Here is a 19,597-nt window from a genome sequence, read left to right as displayed (position 1 = left end):
GACCCTTGAGGCGCCGGTGCCGCCGTGGCTGCCCGCCGGGCAGCAGGCCGAGCCCCGGGCAGCACCCGCCTGGCCGTGAGGGGAGGCCATGCCCGGCTCGCAGACGAAGACACTTACACGTGAAGGCCACAACGGCTGGAGGCCTCTTAGCGCATTAGACAGTCGCAAGCCGGACCTCAAGCACAACTGCCCACCAGAATCCTCGGTGTGCTCTAGAGATGGCCCTAGGGCTCGGCCCAAGAGGTAGTAAATGCCCACAAACGCCCATCACTCTGCGGCTGACCTCATCAGGTAACGCAGGGTCAGAGGGCAGGACCCCATCCCATGACGATGTCCCTCTTGCATTGCAGGGGCTCTCCAAGGGGACTGCCAACTCATCCTAGGGAGGACTTGGGGGAGATGGCAAGAGTAGGGGAAGCGGGTCATCCCTAGGTAGAGTCCACCTAGAAGGACCACAGATCTAAAGCCTGGAAGATGGAAGGGATGCCTAAGAGGGCAAGTGTCTGTGGTCAGGTAACAAGAATCAAAGCAGACAGACCTTTCTGTCACCATCCCTTCCTAAAATGTAACCTTTTTTAATTATTAAAATGGTTTTTATTAAGATATCTTAACAAGGGGCGGCTAGGTGGCGCAGTGGATAAAGCACCAGCCTTGGAGTCAGGAGTACCTGAGTTCAAATCCAGCCTCAGACACTTACTAATGACCTAGCTGTGTGGACTTGGGCAAGCCACTTAACCCCATTTGCCTTGCAAAAACCTAAAAATGGCACACGTCTCTATTGGTGGGAGAGAGGGGCGGGGAAATTCCAACAATAACAAGCTCTTTTATGCACTTGGAAAGACTTTGTTCCTACCCTCTTCTTGCCATTCATAGGCTGGGGTCACAAATCTAATTGATACATTGATTCCTATATATTTCCCCACCCTGCTTATTATACTAATGAACAAGAACAGATAGATCTCTTTGAGCATGTATAAAGGAGAAGGTCAAGATGAGGTTAAAATGTAACCTTGATTCCCTTTTTTTTTTTTTACCAATGATGAGGTCCCTGGGGGTGACAGAGAGAGGGAAAAGTAATGCATTATTCAAAAGGGACTAGAAGAGAAGGTGAACATAGGCTCTTCTCTTAGCAAGTGAGCTAGATTTACAGGCCTAAGATTTGACCAACAGATGATTGATTTTTTTCAGCCACACCAATTCTTGAAGACCTAAGCAAAGATATGAAGGATTTATGAATGTGAACCCAGAGGACAAGATGAAAAAATAAACAAGGATTATCTAATCTATTATCTATGTATTATCTAATCTCTCCTCCTAATTTTATAGAATAGGAAAACTGAATTTTCCCAGAGAGGAAATTTTTCAAGGCCACAAGCTCCATGGGAGGGTCAAATCTAAAAGCCAGATGTCTTGACAACCGGAAAACCCATTTTTAACTGTCTTATTTTCTATTTGGGCAACATGGCACAGCATATAGACAGCTGGTATTTGTCCTTCATTCTCTTTTTTTTTTTAATTTATTTTCATCCATACACACATGAACATTTTTAAAATGAAACATTTCCTAACATCCTCCCTTTCTACCCCCCCTCCCCTCAGCAGCAAACAGTCAGGTTACATATGTCCTTCATTCTCAGAAAGAACCATGGCATCAGAGAGGTAGGTGATGCTATGACAAATAAATTGGATTTAAGTGAAGGAGGGCTGTGCAAAGTCACCAATCTCACTTTCTCCTCCTGAACCATCTGGGTCCAGTGGCCAGATATAAATCAGGGCCACTGGACATGGTCCTGGATGCAGTGGAGAACCTTGGCCAGACCCATTCAATGATAAAGGCTAGGTAAGAAAGAAATGAGGTAGAGAATGGTATCTTTCACTAATTAAAAAAAATAAACAACAACAATTTAGGATGGGAAAACCCTCAGAGATTGTGATGAAACAGAAACAATTGCTAATTACATTCATTCTTAAGACAATCAAGACCCAAACAATTTCCAAATGGTGCTTGACCTGGGACCAGTTGTTGGCCAATCAGTAAGGGCCAGAGTGATTTGAGGCCTATAAAGTCCCAAGATATCCTGAGCTCAAAATTTATACTCCTTTGAGTAAAGCACTTGAAGGTAAGGGTATGAAAATAACGATTCAATACTATCTCTAACACATGCAAGTTATGTATCCCTCATCAAAGCACTTAATCTTTCTATATAGAAATTTCCTGCAAAGATACCTATTTGAATGGAGAAGAGAAAGCCCCTCCCCTAGGAGTTTTCTATTCCAATGTCATCCTTATTCTGTTTCTATATAGGGCATACTCAATTCGGATGTCAAAGAAGAGTGAGAAATATAACAACATCCAGCAGAACATTTTAGTCAAATGAAACCCTGTCCTCATCACTGCGGACATCCTCTCAAATGTAGATAGTAAATCATTCAAACCTGTCCATCTCATATGACTCATTCACAAACATTTTCGTGTACATAAAATATTAAGGGTTATTGAAGAAGGTGTAGGAGTACTTCTTTGGATACGGTTGGGAATAATGAACTTCATACATCATATATCTCTACATCTAGATGGATATGGGAATGCTGACTTTCAAATTTATCTTAATAATCCTGATTAGCTGCTGAGACTATATAAGTATTATACTTTTCCAGAGATAGAAGGGACAAGAGAGAGTCTAAAGCAAGATGAAAGGAATCTCCTCTATAAATTCCCTGAAGTGACCATCATAAGAAAATTCTTCCTTATAGCTAGATCTACAACTATCCTACAAGTTTTACCTGAGAATCACAGAAAAAGTCCTCCATTAAAGAAATTTCCAAGTTCCCCCCAATCAGTCGATACCTCTTCAAGCAATGGAAGAGCTTGGCTTCCCTAACCCAAAAGGCATCAGGGATATGTCTGTAAAATTCAATCCACAAATATTATTTGGTGTGGTAGACTCTCTATATATGAGATACCAAGAGAAATGCAAGTCTTGAATAAGATATAGTCTCCCATTGGACTTGCCTTTCCATTCAATGGTCAATAAACCTGTTATGTCCCAGGCACTGTACCAAGCTAAGTATTAGAGATACAGAAAAACAGATAAAAGTTGACTACAAACACTGATGACTATAATACTTATTGTATAATATATGCATTAAAACAAAGTTTTATATGGGAAGTTGAAAGTCAATACTTATTCTCCTGTCCTCCAATCCTTTTTTTTTTAGGTTTTGCAAGGCAATGAGGTTAAGTGGCTTGCCCAAGGCCACACAGCTAGGTAATTATTAAGTGTCTGAGGCCCTCCAGTCCTTCTTTGTTGTATCATTTCTATTAGGTCCACCTCTTCATGACCCTTACAGAAATAAAATTACAAAATAAGCTTATAGCAAGTCATACCACCATATTCCTCCCACCCCCTTCATCCTGTCTAGATCCTGTTATCTCAGAGGGAAACCAGACCTCCTGCCTAAGATTTAAAGAAACAAACATTCAAGGTTACAGGGGCTGAGAATATTTACTCTTGAGAAAGAATCTAAAGTAAGGAAAATTGAATAACTGTGTTTTTGAGAGCCCTATCAAACAACTAAGCATTCATTAAGAGCCTGCTATTTGCCTGACACTGTTAGGCATCAGGATATAAGGATACAAAAGTGAGAAAGTCCCTACCTTGAAGGAACTGACATTCCACTAGAGGGAAAACAACTCAAAGGGTAGAACCAGATAGAACAGGGAAGGAGATTTCAGCTCAATATTAAATTAAAACAAAAGAATAGAAAACCCTTTGCCTCAACCTGAATTTCAGAAAAAAACTGAAAAGACTTACATCAACTGATGCTGAGTGAAGTGAGCAGAACCAGGAAAACATTGTACACAGTAACAGTAATATTGTGTGATGATTAATTGTGATAGACCTAGATATTCTCAGAAATACAGCGATCAAAGACAATTCTAAAAGATTTGTGATGGAAGATGCTATCCACATCCAGAAAAATAACTATGGAGTCTGAATACAGATTATAGCATATTATTTTTACTTTTAAAATTTTTTTCTTTCTTGTGGCTTTTCTCTTTTGTTCTGATTCTTCTTTTATCATATGACTAATATGAAGATGAGTTTGACATGATTGTATAGGTATTATATCAGATTACTTGCTAAATTTTGGGGAGAGAAGAAGTGAAAAATTTTGCAAAAATGAATGCCAAAATTTTTTTTTAAGTTTTTTTGCAAGGCAAACGGGGTTAAGTGGCTTGCCCAAGGCCACACAGCTAGGTAATTATTAAGTGTCTGAGGCCGGATTTGAACCCAGGTACTCCTGTCTCCAGGGCCGGTGCTCGATCCACTGCGCCACCTAGCCACCTAGAAAGTTATTTTTATATGTAATTAGAAAAAATATTATCAAATTAAAAACAAAAACAAAATTAGAGCAAAGCAAACATGCAATGGGCTGCCTCAGAAAACCAAAAAGTATTAAGTTCCTACTATGTGCAGGCACTGTGCTAAGTAATGGAGATACAAAAAGAGGCAAAAACAAATTGGAGAGATAACAAGCAAATATGTACAAACAAGCTATATTCAGAATAAATAGGAAAAATTAAAAGAAGGAAGACATTAGAATTAAACGAGCTTGAGAAAGCTTTTATATAAAAAATTGTATTATAGGGGGTGGCTAGGTGGCGCAGTGGATAGAGCACTGGCCCTGGAGTCAGGAGTACCTGGGTTCAAATCCGGCCTCAGACACTTAATAATTACCTAGCTGTGTGGCCTTGGGCAAGCCACTTAACCCCGTTTGCCTTGCAAAAACCTAAAAACAAAAATGTATTACAGCTGGGATTTGAATGAAGTCAGAGAAGTTAAGAGATGGATCTGAGGAAAGAGAAAATTTCAGCCAGGGAGGACAGCCAAGGAAAATAACTCAAGTGAAATGTCTTGTGTGAGGAAATAATATCTGTTATACATTTATAACATATCAAATTGCTTACTTTCTCAATGGCATGGGGTGCAGCAGGAGGAAGGGAGAGAATTTGGAACTCAAAAATTTAAAAACAATAGTTAACTGTTTTTACATGTAACCAAGGAAAAGTAAAGTATTAAATAAAATTTGAAGAAGATATATATATATATATATATATATATATATATATTAAGGGAGTAAAGTGTAAGACTGGAAAGATAGGAGGGGCTTGGTTTTGGGGAGTTTTGGATTCCAAACAGAGGATTTTGTGATTGATCCTAGGGATGATTTAGAACCACTGAAGTTTAGGGGGAAAGGGATTGAAAGTGGTTGAACTTTTGATTTAGGAAAAGCACTTTAGTGGTTGAATGGAGGATGTATTGAAGTGGAGGGTGGCTTGAGGCAAGCAGACCCACCTGATAGGTGACTAGAGCCTGCAAAAGAGGGGTGACAGTGTCAGAAGAGAGGACAAAAATGAGAGGTGTTGCCAAGGTAAAATCAATAGACTTTGGCAAAAGGACACAGGATGGCTACTTGCAGGCATCCAAAGGGAAGAAAAGGTGGTGTTGGATTCCAGAGAGATGTGGATTCAAATTCCACCTCCAATATTGTATGACTATAGGTGAGCTGGTTAATGGAAAACTGAAAAGATTAAAGTTCAGGTTCAGCTAGGTGGCAAAGGGGATGGAGCATTGGGCTTGGAATTAGGAAGATTATGTTCCTGAGCTCAATTCTGGAATCAGACACGATCTGTCCCACCCTGGGCAAGGCACTTGACCCCGTTTGCCTCAGTTCCCTCAACTGTTAAAATAGAGCAGCTAGGTGTCATGCCGGATAGAGCTGCAGCCCTGGAGTCCCGAGGACCTGAGTGCAAATCCAGCCTCGGACACTTGGCCTTACCGGCCGGGTGACCTTGGGCAAGTCACTTAACCCTGCCTGCGTCCTGCTTGTCCCGGCCTCACCTCCCCGACGGCTTCTAGGAGGAAGGACAAGCCAAGCCGGACCCCGGCGGAGACCCGCTAGAGCTGGGGGGAGGGGAGGGGAAGGGGCCCCGCCCCTGGGCGGAGAGGGGCCGCAGGGGAGGGGGAGGGGAGCGCCGAGCCTCTGCAGGGAGCCCCCGGTGCGCCTGCGCCCGATGCTGCGGCGCCGGAGGGCGCGGGGGACGAGCCCCCCCAGCAGAGCAGCCCCGCCCCCCGGCCCAGGCCCCGCCCCCGGACGGCCCCGCCCCGCCCCCCGGCCCCGGAGGCGCGGCCGCAGCCCGCAGCGGTCAGAGGTCAGAGCTGGGAGGAGCCTCCCGGGAGCCGGGCCGCTGCCAGTTGGGGGGGCCCAGGCTGACGCAGCAGGGCCCCCCGACACCTGCTCGTGTCACAGGGCGGGAAACTGAGGTCCAGAGAAGCCGGGGGGAGGGGCGGGCTGAGCTCAGCCCTTTGACCTGCTGAACCCTCGGGACCACAAGCTTGATTGGGTCTCATGGGGAAACCGAGGCACGCCCCTAGGGAGGGTCGTCAAGCCGGGATAACTGCCCCAAGGCCGGCTACTTCACCGCACTGACCTCAACAAAAACCAGCAAAATGCAGAGAATCTTATGGTTCTGGGTTCTAAGATGGAACAGATTTGAAGTTCCTAGTATAACCCACATCCGTCTGAGGGAGAGTCTCCCCAAGCAAAACCCCCAGTGAGTCACCTAAAGCCCGGTGCATTGTAGAAATGACTTAATTTAGAAATGTTTTATTAAACAACAACAACCCCGTAGTTTCCTCATCAAAATTTTGAAGAAGTTTGGTTTGGAGTATCGCATCTCCCTCCTGGAACTTGAGCTCCTTGAGGCCAACCATCATTTTTTTTCTTTTCTTTGAAGTGAACGTGTCATAGCTCAACACTTTGCACACAGTAGGTGATTAATAGATGTTTCTTGAAATGAATAAATGGTTGTCTTCCAAAAATATTATCAATATCTTTGCTTTTATATCAATTTCATTGAGGTACATGGAAACCCTCTCCCAATAGGGCCCAGCATGGCTTGCTTGCCCTCTTCAGAGTGGGTGCTTGTGCTAAGAATTAAAATAGCTCAAAAGAAGGGAGAAATTCACAAATTGAGAGAATCTACCCCAAATGATCACATGGACTACTTGTGCCCATCCTTTGGTGGGGCATTCTGGGCTCCTTTTGGTCTGACCAGTCAGTCCTGACACACTGTAACATGACTCTAATACAGGGATGTCATTTTGCTCCTCTTTGAGAATGAAAGTACCTCTTCATACAAAAAAAAGAGGTGTATTCCTCTCTTCTTTAGGGGTCAAGTTTGATTATTATAATTATACAACATTTCCATTTCATTGGTAATTCTTACCATTTACATTATTATAGTCATTGTGAATATTATATAGTCTTCATTCTGTTTATTTAATATCAATTCCTGTAAGGCATCCTACATTTCTGTATGTGCCTTTGATAAGCTCCAATTAAGTCAAGAAACTGAATAGCCTGTGCAACAATAAATAAGCATTAAGCACTTATTTTACCCTAGTTCAGTCACTGGCTAAGGGGAAACAAAGGAAACCCCAAAGATTTCCTGCCCCTAAGAAACTTACATTCTAATGAGGGAGGTAATATAGGCATATAGAGGTAGCCACAATATATAAACAAAAATGATAGGGAAAGCACTGGGAGCTGGGAAGCTAGGAATATCCTCCTCCAGAAGATGGCGCTTGAGTTGAATCTTGGAGTAAACCAAGAATTCTTTAAGGCAAAGGTGATAAAAGAAGGCACCCGGTCATGGGAGACTGTCAATGGAAAGGATTGCAGACAGGAGATAGAACAATGTGAGTGAGAACCAGCTAGTAGGCCAATCAATAGTCAAAGGACCATGCAGTATGTGGAGGGGAATAATGAGTAAGACAACTGGTAAGAAAGGAAAAGGCCAAGCTATAAAAAAGCTTAACACTCCCTAAAGGGGTAGTCATATCTGATTCTAGACATAATAGGGAATTTCTAGAGTATGCTGAGTAGGGGAGTGACATGGTCAGATTATAGTTTAGGAAAATCACAAATGGGTGAAGGATGGGTTTGGGTTAGGGAGAAACTTGAATAGGGAGACCAAGCAGGAGGCATACAAAAATCCAAGTGAGGGGTGATAAAGATCTTTACTAAGATTGTAGTTGTGTGCTTGGGGAGAGAACAAGACGTGTTTGGCACACAGAGATGACAAGATTTGGTAATTGCTTGTATATATGGGGTCAAAGTGAAGACCCAAGGATGGCACCAAGGTCCTGAACCTGGGTGAATGAATGGATGGTGATGCTTATCTAGAGTAATAGGGAAGTTTGGGGGAAACAAGATTTAGGCAAAAGATAATGAGTATCATTTTGGGATATGTTGAGTATGAGATGAACTGGTAGGAGAGACTTTGCATATAAACATATATATATATATAAATCTGTGAGTCATTGACATAGAGATAATAATTGAACTGGGGAGAGCCAAGGCATTTAGTATATATAAATAATTCTATAAAGAGCAAAGTATAAAGTATATAGTAGAAGGAGTATAAAGTGTAAAGATCAAAGAAAAAGAAAAGAAAAAAGGAGCAAAGAGAAGATGGCCCAGGAGAGAGCTTTAGGGAATACCCTCAATTAATGGGGTGACATGGATGAAGGAGTCTGAAGAGGCAGGTTGGAACTTGGGTCCTAGTTGCCCCACTGACCAACCTTTGAGGGATTTATTATTGTTGTTATTATTAAATTAATAAATTCCATCAACATGACCATTTCAATATACAAAGAACAGTGAAGAGGATGTATATGAAACTAAGCCTCTTTGCTTTTTTTAGTGTACATTATTAGATTTAACGTGATAGTAGCTTGCTTGTCTAAATCTGTCTTTTTTCATTATTTTATTGTTATTCTTTTCTTTCTTTATTCTTTTTTCATCTTTATCACTGCCCACCAACTCTTTCCCACAACCATTCTCTATCTTAACTGGAAGTGCTCCCTTATAACAAATAAATTTGTCCAATCAAATGAAACAAATTCACTCATTGGCCATGTCTGAAAAATGTATTCCAAATGCCGCCTTGACATTCATCATCTCTCTAACAAGAAGTGGGAAGAGTCTTCTTGAACCATGTTACTGGGCAAGGCATAGAACAAAGTTCCTAATATTTTTCTTTCCATTACTGTATCAGTTGATTTCCTTAAGCAGTCCTTTCTTCTGGCTTTGATGCCATCATCATAAGAAGATAAAGCCCTCTCTGCCCATGGTGATGGTATCAAAGCCAGAAGAAAGGACTGCTTAAGGAAATCAACTGATACTGTTTACTTTTCCCAACCAATCCCACACTTGAATATAGAATGCCTTTAGACTTGTCCTTTTAAAAGCAGGAAAGGAGGGTGGAATTTAATTCAATTTAATGGACATTTCTTAAGAGTTGGCTATATTGGAGCAGAGATGATTTCAGGACTTGGAATCATGAAGAGCAAGACTTCAATCTAACACTGACTGGCTAGGTGACTTTGGACAGATCACTTCATCTCTGTTCCTCAAACAACTCTTTAGAGAGTTTCAAAGGCATGAAGTATTGTCTACTGTCAGAGAGGGTATTAGCTAGGCACAGTCCTAGTCCTCAGGAAGCAAGTATATGGACCCAAGTAAATATAAAGTTATTTGAGTAGAAAGAGAGCAGTGCTTAGGGGGTTAGAAGGCAGCACCTGGAGCTAAGCCTTGAAGAAAGTTAAAGATTCTGAGAGTTAAATGAGGAAAATAGACATTTTAGGCTTGGGGGAGAGATAGTTTATCGACTGGAGTACTAATGTAGAATGTATGAAAGAAAGCAGTATGAAATTCCCACAGAAAGGTTAAGTTGGAGCCATGTTGTAAAAGATCTGAACATTTTTTATATTTTGTTTTAGAGGCAATGGAAACTAGTGGAGTTTTTGGGCAAAGGAATGACATGCTAAAAACAGAAGAAAGGAGGCAAAAGGAAAAGCTAGATCCAAGAGCATGCTATCTGGATGATATCTTGAGACCTTGGTACAAAAGGTATTTTCCAGAAAAATCTGAATTTTAGCTGTACCACTTCCTTACTTGTGGAAACTTGGAAAGGTATGTGACCTCCCTAGGTCTCAGGGAAGATTGAACTAGATAGTTTCCAAGATCCCTTTCTGTCAGTTAACCCATAAACATTTATTAAGTTTCTACTATGTGCCAAACTCTATACTAAATTTTGAGGATATAAAGACCAAAGCCAGTCTCTCCCTTCAAGAAGCTTGCAGTCTAATTGGTAGACATGCAAACAAATATATACCAAGAGATCTATAGACCAGATAAAAAATAGATAGGCTCAGAATGAAGTCATTAGATTTAAGAGGATTTGAAAAAGCTTGCAGTAGAGGTTGAGATCTGAAGGAACTCAGAAAAGTCAGGAGGTGGAGGTGAGGAGAGAGACATGGCGCATCTCTTGAGGAATAACCAGGAGTCTCTGGGTGGAAGAGGCTGTCAGAGAGGGAATAAGATGTAACAAGACAGGGAAGATGAAGGGAAAGCCTTATACTGGGGATGAGTGACAAAGTATTTATGATTGATCCTAGGGTCAATTAGAAAGCAAATCTATAATCCTATAATTAAGGTTAGTATTGATCTATTAATTTCCACTCTTTGGATCCAACTTATTCAATTTAACAAACTTTTATTAAATACCTCCCATGTGAATTTGAGACATTTGGGAAGATAATGAAATTGGGCTACCTGATTGGTTACCCCCTTATAATAGGAATTCTTTGGGTAAGAACAGATGACTCTTATCAAGTATGTTGGAAAGGATAAGCCTGTTCAGAAATAGGTTAGACTAGGCTGGAATCTAAGGGGCCTTCCAGCTTTGAGATTATTTGAGTTCTGTAATGAATGTGTTGAATTTGAGATGCTGACTACTGAGAATTCTAGGAAGAGTCTCCCAACGAGCAACTGACAATGAAATATATGTTAATTTGAGAGTGATCTGCATAGAGGTGATAACTGACCCCATGGGAATTAAGAGATTCAATTAAATACATGTTTATTAAGCACCAACTATTTACATGATATCTTGAGAATTTGAAGCTTTGAAGATATACACAAAACAGTACCTGCCTTCAAAGAGTTTACATTTTTCTGAGGGCATCCTATGAGCATGTGTACAAATAAGTATAACACAAGGAAAATTTAGGAGAGATTGAGCATTAACATGATAGGGGATAAAGGAAAACTTTCTGTAGGAAGCAGTACCTAAGCTGAACTGAACCTTGAAGAAAAATAGGATTCTGAGACTCTAAAGTAAAGAGGCAGTTTATTCTAAAAGTAAAGAACACTTAAAGATAAGATAGCATGTTCAGTTCAGGGAGCATCTAATAGGTCAGTTTTATCTGAAATTTAGAATATATGAAGGGACTCAGCAGCTAAAGAGATAGTAGTTGGAATGCTGGTCATGGAATCAAGAGGACCTGAGTTTGAATCCTATCTCAGGCATTTTCTTAGCCATTTGACCTTGGTTAAGTTATTTAACCTCTCTTAGTCTTAGTTTCCTCATCTGTAAAGTGAACATAATAATGTTGCATGGATATTATAATATAATAATAAAGCACCTTCACAGAATTGTTGTGAAGACCAAATGAGATAACATATTTAAAGCACTTTTGAAACCTAAAAATAACAAATAAATGCTAGTTTTTAATTTTTAATTAAATTTTATTTTATTTTCAGATCCCCATCCCCACCCCCCACTGAAGTAATAAGAAAAATGAAACCCCTGTTACAAATATTTATAGTGTTTACACTGTTTTTTTTGGTAAAGCAAATGGGGTTAAGTAGCTTGCCCAAGGCCACACAGCTAGGTAATTATTAAGTGTCTGAGACTGGATTTGAACCCAGGTACTCCTGACTCCAGGGTTGGTGCTTTATCCACTATGCCACCTAGCCACCCTAGTGTTTACACTGTTGGTGGAGCTGTGAACTCATCCAACCTTTCTGGAGAGAAATTTGGAACTACACCCAAAGGGCAACAAAAATGAGCATACCCTTTGACCCAGCAATACCACTACTGGGTCTATACCCTGAAGAGATGATGAAAAAAGGGTAAAAACATCACTTGTACAAAAATATTTATAGCAGCCCTGTTTGTGGTGGCAAAGAATTGGAAATCAAGTAAATGTCCTTCAATTGGGGAATGGCTTAGCAAACTGTGGTATATGTATGTCATGGAATGCTATTGTTCTATTAGAAACCAGGAGGGATGGGATTTCAGGGAAGCCTGGAGGGATTTGCATGAACTGATGCTGAGTGAGATGAGCAGAACCAGAAAAACACTATACACACTAACAGCAACATGGGGGAGATGATCAACCTTGAAGGACTGGCTCATTCTATCAGTACAACAATGGGGAACAATTTTGGGCTGTCTGCAATGGAGAGTGCCATCTGTATCCAGATAAGGAGCTGTGGAGTTTGAACAAAGTTCAAGGACTATTCCCTTTAATTTAGGAAAAAACAGATATCTTATTGTCTGATCTTGTTATGTCTTAGACTTTTTGTCTCTTCCTTAAGGATATGATTTCTCTCTCATCACACCCAGTTTGGATCAATGTACAACATGGAAACAAAGTAAAGACTGGCAGATTGCTTTCTGTGGGGGGGGGGTAAGATTGGGGGGAAAATTGTAAAACTCAAATAATATCTTTAATAAAAAAAAGAATATGTATAGTGTTGGTCTCACCTAAAAAAATAAATTTTGTTTGTTTGTTTTTCTTTCTAAAAAAAATGAATCTCTCCAATGTATCAGTGGTCACTGGATGGTGGCCAACTTTTGAAGTTGGAAAATTCACATGCTTTGGGGAGGTTTTTAGTGTAGCTGAGAAGATACAAAGGTACTGAGCTGAGAGGGACACTCCCCTTAATCTAAAGGAATGTCTGATACTTCGAGCAGTGGCCCTGGAATCAGGAGTAATTTAGTTCAAATCCAGCCTCAGACACTAAATAATTACCTAGCTGTGTGGCCTTGGGCAAGCCACTTAACTCCATTTGCCTTGCAAAAACTAAAAAAAAAAAAAAACCCTCTCCAAACATCATGCATGTTAATCTAATTCTGTTCTTTCTTGATATCAAACTCTGTCTCTTATTAGGAGAAACACTGGAGGTCAACACCATGTTTAATTTTAATTTATTAAGACCAAACTCATAGAGGTTGTCAGTAATTGAATAAAACAAATTCCCATAATGACCATTTCCTTAAAAAAAAAAATCTCAATCTGGGGGCAGCTAGGTGGCTCAGTGGATCTAGCACCAGCCCTGGAGTCAAGAGTACCTGAGTTCAAGTCCAGCCTCAGACACATTTGCAAAAAAAAAAATCTCAATCTGTATGCTGAGCCCATCACTTCTCTAACAGGAAGTGATAGCATATCTCATCTTGAAATTCTGGAATTGTGGTTGCTTACTAGATAATCAAGAGTGTAGCCTGTATTCAAGGAAAATTAGTACCTCTGGTGTACAGATTGCTGAGCCCTTTCCAGAATTGCTTCCCACTTTTGGTGTCCACCTGAGTCACCTTGGAGGTAGCTCAAAGAAACTATAGCATATGTAGTGGCCATACCCTGCAAACCATTTCTGCAAATGGACTAAATCAGGTTGAGGGAACTGAAAGAGTCTCAAATACATAGGTGAGTTATGGAGATGTCTACCCTAAGCATGTGAAGTCTTCCACTGGTGGAATGGGTAGATGAAAACAATTTGTTCCATCAGCCATGAAAGCAGCTGAAGCAGATGCAGTGGAGTGCTTAGAACTTTGGTTAGACACAAAGAAATTAATCATGATGGCATCTAATGTTGTTACCCATTGTCCTGAATTTGTCTTGCCACTGGATCAGGATGACTTTGGAACAGAGAGTGAGGCCAATGATTTCGTGCAACTTTGACTCACTTAAATCCAAATTATACACGAATCGGGGGCAGCTAGTTGCTGCAGTGGAGCACTGGCCTTGGAATCAGGAGGACCGAGTTAGAATCTGACCTCAGACATTTAATAACTATCTAGCTGTGCAACCTTGGGCAAGTCATTTAACCCCATTGCCTTGCAAAAAAAAAATTATACATGAATCAAACAAAAGATACCACCTATACCACTTTATCATTCCTATCTCAAAATCCTGTGGCAACAGGCAAGTATGGAAGCAACAGATGCAGATAGGTCAAGAGGTGTAGTCATAACCCTGAACACAAGTGGCCCAGAGCATAGGGTTGTCTTCTCACTGGAGGCAGCAGTGGGATTCGGTAGCCCCCTGATGCCTGAGCAGCCCTTTAAGGATGGCACTGTTCACCTCCTAGTGTGAGGAAGGGGATAGAAAAGATGCCCTAAATATTGCCTGCTTATCCAACCTTGGTCTGATTACGATGGGGGGTTCCAACCCTGAGGTTGAAACACACAAAAAAAAAAAAATATACAAAAACTTCTTCAAAAAAGATTCCACTCACCATTGGTGCATGGAATGTGCACACACTCATAGACGATACAAGATCCAGCTCTTGTTGCAAGAGAAATCAGCAAGTGTCACGTCCAAATTGCAGCCCTGAGTGAAACAAAGCTGGCAAAGGAAGGTTAGCTTACTGAGTCAAAGCTAGAAACACGTTTTTCTAGAGTAGCTGTGAAAGGGAGCACCATGAAGCTGGGATAGAGCACCTAGTGCTGATTCTATTACAACATCTACAAGGTGGGGGGGGTCCCTTGCTCATACAAAAGCTGACTAAAAATTTCCAAGGTTATATGACATGAGGAGCTTATCCCCCAGAAGATCAAGGATACCTCCATCATCTGTCTCTATAAAGGCAAAGGGAACAGATTATCCTGTGACAATCAGGGGGGTTTCTCAGTCATTGCTAGCAAGATCCTTGCCAGAGTCCTCCTTCATAGACTTGTCCTTCACCTGAAAAATGAACACCTACCTGAGAGTTCGTGTGGCTTCAGAAAGAGTTAGGGGACAATCAATATGGTGTTTGCTTCCCAACAACTTCAGGAAAAACGCCAGGAATGGAACAGAGATCTGTATACAAGGTTTATAGACCTGCAGAAGATCTTGATACTGTCAGTCATGAGGGTTTATGGAAAATTATGTCAAAATTTGGTTGCCTGAAGAAAGCATCAATTTCATAATGGCATGCTTGCCCAGGTTCTGGATAGTAGATGATGCTCTTGAGATGTCCCAGTCACCAATGGAGGGAAACAAGGCTGTGTTCAGGCTGGAACATTCTGTTTTGTTTTGTTTGGTTTTGTTTTTGCAAGGCAATGGGTTAAAGTGACTTGCCCAAGGTCACACAGCTAAGTAAGTATTAAGTGTCTGAGACCAGATTTGAACTAAGGTCCTCCTGAGTTACATACACAATTTTCCTCAGGTAAATATATAATCATGTCAAAATGAAATAACCATGAGAAAGAAAAAAACAAATTTTTTAAAAAGTGAAAATAATATGCACTAATCAGCCTTCACTGATCTGCATCAGTGAAAATGACATCAAGGTCAGCTACTGCACTGATAGTAAATTTTTCAACTTGAAAAGGCTACGAGCCAAGACCAAAGCATAAGGAGTATTGGTATGTAATTCTCTGTTTGCAGATGACTGTTTATTATTTCAGTCTATGAAAATGAGATGCAACAAAGTATGGATTGATTCTCTGCTGTTTGTGTTAATTTTGGCCTAACAATTAACATCAAGAAAATGGAAGTTCTCCATCAGTCAGCACCACACCATCCATATGTGAAACCATTGGTTACAGCAAATGGAGAATTTTTGAGTACTGTGGATAAGTTCACTTACCTTGGCAGTGTCCTTTCCAAGGAGATACACATCAACAATGAGGATGACGCTAGCATTGACAGAGGTTGCTCAGTATTTGAGAAGCTTGGAAAGAAAGTGTGGGAAAGAAGAGGTATTAGATTGACTACCCCTGCGATGATTTCATTGCTGCATGCCTATGAAACCTGGACAGTCTACCAGCATCATGTCAGGAAATTGAATCACTTCCATTTTAATTGTTTGAAGAAGATTCTGAAGATCATTTGGTAAGATAAAATCCCAGATACTGGGGTCCTTTTTTTTTTTCAAGGCAATGGGGTTAAGTAGCTTGCCCAAGGCCACACAGCTAGGTAATTATTAAGTGTCTGAGGCTGGATTTGAACTCAGGTACTCCTGACTCCAGGGCCAGTGCTCTACCCACTGCACCACCTAGCAGCGCCCCCACTGGGGTCCTTTTCTTGAACTAAATTCAAGCTTTTAACTATTTATTACAGAGAAGACAATTTTTATGAAGAACTCACACAGGGCAAGCACTCACACAGGGGTCAGAAGAAGCAATAGAGATATAGCCTAAAGGTTTCTTTTAAGAACCTTGGAACTGATTGTGCAACATGGGAGACACTGGCACAGGACCACCCAGCACGGTATAACCACGTCAGAGAGGGTCCTGTACTCTATGAGCAAGGCAAAATGGAAACAGTTCAAAGGAAATGCAGTTTAGAATACCCACGTGGACTATTTGCGTCTGACTAGTGGTAAAGCATTCTGAGCTCAAATTATCTGATCAGTCACAGTTGGACACACTGTAACCTGTCTCTAACATAGTGATGGCATCTCCATCTTCTGAGCTAATGAAGGACAAGAACCAACCAACCAACTTCTTGGATCTCTAAAATTGATTATCTCTACATTTTGGTTCTGCTCACTCTACTCTGGTTTTTTTTTTGTTTGTTTGTTTGTTTTAGATTTTGCAAGGCAATGGGGTTAAGTGGCTTGCCCAAGGCCACATGGCTAGGTAATTAAGTGTCTGAGACCAGATTTGAACCCAGGTACTCTTGACTTCAGGGCTGGTGCTCTATCCACTACACCACCTAGCCGCCCCTGCTCACTCTACTCTGTATCAATTCATACAAGTTTGTCCATGTTGCTTTGAAAAGAAATCTTTCCTTATTTCTTATAGCACCATTCATATACCATAACTTGTCAGCTGTTACCCAATTGATGGATACCCCCTCAGTTTCTGATTCTTTGAACACTTCAAAAAGAACTGCTACAAATATTTTTGTACACAGGGTTCCCTTTCTCTTTGTTTGATCTTTGTGGGCATTGGTCTAGTAGCAGTATCCTTAGATCAAAAGGTATGTAAGGTTTAATAGTTTTGAGGGTATATAGTTCCAAATTACTTTCCTGAATGACTGGACCAATTCACAGCTCTACCAATAATGCATTAATGTACCTATTTTCTTTGCAACTTTGTCATTTTCCTTTTTTGTCAATTTTATCAATCTTATGAGGGTGAGATGGGATATAAGATTTTTTAATTTAATACTAGCTATTATTATAAAGGGAGTCTGTATGTTAAATTAAAAAGGGTTTGAACCAATAAAGCTAATGTTGCCAAGATGAAAAGAAAGGCAGAAAGTGGGAAACAATTTTTGCAGCTAGTGTTTCTGATAAAGGACTCATTTCTAAAATATATAGAGAACTGAATCAAATTTATAAGATTACAAGTCATTTACCAATTGAATAAATGACCAGGCAGTTTCCAGATAAAGATAGTCATATGAAAAAAATGCTATAAATCATTATTGAGTAGAGAAATGCAAATTATGTGAGATACCACCTCACATCTTTTAGATTGACTAAAATAACAAAAAAAGAAAAGTGATAACTTTTGGAGAGAATGTGGGAAAATTGGGACATTAATACACTGTTGGTAGAGTTGTGAACTGATCCCAGCCATGCTGGAGAACAATCTGAAACTATGTCCAAAGAGCAGTAAAACTGATCATAGCCTTTGATCCAGCAATAATAATAATAATACATGGTCTATAATTACAAAAAATCATAAAAAATGGGGAAAGTCTCACATGTGCAAAAATATTTATGGCAGGTCTTTTTGTAGTGGCTAAGAATTGATAATTGAGGGGATAGGGGTGGCTAGGTGGCGCAGTGAATACAGCACCAGCCTTGGAGTCAGGAGTACCTGGGTTCAAATCCGACCTCAGACACTTAATAATTACCTAGCCTAGCCGTGTGACCTTGGGCAAGCCACTTAACCCCATTGCCTTGAAAAATCTGAAAAAAAAAGGTAATTGAGGGGATGCCCATCAACTAGGGAATGGCTGAACAAATTATAGTATGGAGCTATAGAATACTATTCTTTTATAAGAAGTCATGAGTGGTTGGATTTTAGAGAAGCATGGAAAGACTTGCATGAATACTTATACATTAATAACAACACTGTGAGATGATTAACTATGACAGATGCAGTGCCTCTCAGCAGTTCAGAGATCAAGGACAACCCTGAAAGACCTGCTATAGACAATGCCAATCACATCCAGAGGTAAAAAACACTACAAAGTCTGAATGCAGAGTAAGGCATACTATAGTCGCTTTTTTAAAACTTCTTTTATGTTTTTCCTTTCTTTCTCATGGTTTTTTCTTTTCTCTGAGTTCTAATTCCTCCTTCACAACTTGACTAATATGTAAAATATGTTAAACAGTAATCTAAATGTATAACTTTTATCAAACTGTTCACCACCATGGGGAGGGGGAAGGGAAAGAGGGTAGTTAAAAAATTTGGAATTCATAAATTTGCAAATGGATGAATGATGAAAAACCTCCCATTGCATGTAACTGGAAATCAAAAATAAAATCCCTCCCCCAAAAAATAAAGAGAAAGAGTATGAAATAAAGTAGGTTGGGACCAGACTGGAATAGTCCTTAAACCCTAGGTTAAGGAGTTGGTATTTTATCCTAAATATACTTTTTCATTTTTTTTTTTTGAGAAAAGGGGTAACACATTCATACTTGTGCCTTAACAAAGTTTTTTTGGAAGTATCATAGAAGAATTTTTAGAAAGGAGAGAAACTGAAAGCAGGAAAAGTAACTAAGGGAAAGATTATTTGAGCCTTAACTGGGTTGGTATCTGAGGAATGGAAAGCAAGGGATAGATGCAAGAGTGTTATAGAGATAGGATCAACAAGACAAGGTAACCAGAGGAATACAGAGGGAAGTCAAAAGTAATTCAAAGATTGCAGAGCTGAATGAATAGTAATACCCTGAATAGGGAAATAGAAATTGGCAAATTTGTAGGAAGAATTGCTAATGAAAAAGAAGTTCTGATTTCAAAGGAGGACAAAATTGATGCTTCAGATTCATGAAACAGAATGGACTAAGCATGTGTCCACATATCAGACTTGCCCAAAAGATGCCAGAAAGCTATGAGCAGAAAGTCCTTGAATTTCAGGATGAATAAAACTTGACTTGTGGGGTTGCTAGGTGGTGCAGTGGATAGACCACAGGCCCTGGAATCAGGCCTCAAACACTTAATAATTACCTAGTTGTGTGGCCTTGAGCAAGGCACTTAACCCCATTGCCCTGCAAAAACCTAAAAAATAAAAATAAAAAAATAAAACTTGACTTTCAATAACTTTATGTAATACATTTTCCCCAAAATTTCAGGCCCCAAAATTAAGGTGTGTCTTATACATGGGGAAATATGATAATTACCTAGCTGTGTGACCTTGGGTAAGTCATTCAACCCCATTGCCTTGCAAAAAAATCTCCCCCAAAAAAGGAAAGTGTACAGAGAAAAGAGAACTGCCCCTCTCCTCATTAG

Source organism: Macrotis lagotis, chromosome X, assembly GCF_037893015.1.
Source record: "Macrotis lagotis isolate mMagLag1 chromosome X, bilby.v1.9.chrom.fasta, whole genome shotgun sequence".
In the NCBI taxonomy this organism is placed as follows: Eukaryota; Metazoa; Chordata; class Mammalia; order Peramelemorphia; family Peramelidae; genus Macrotis; species Macrotis lagotis.
This window is presented reverse-complemented; position numbering follows the sequence as displayed.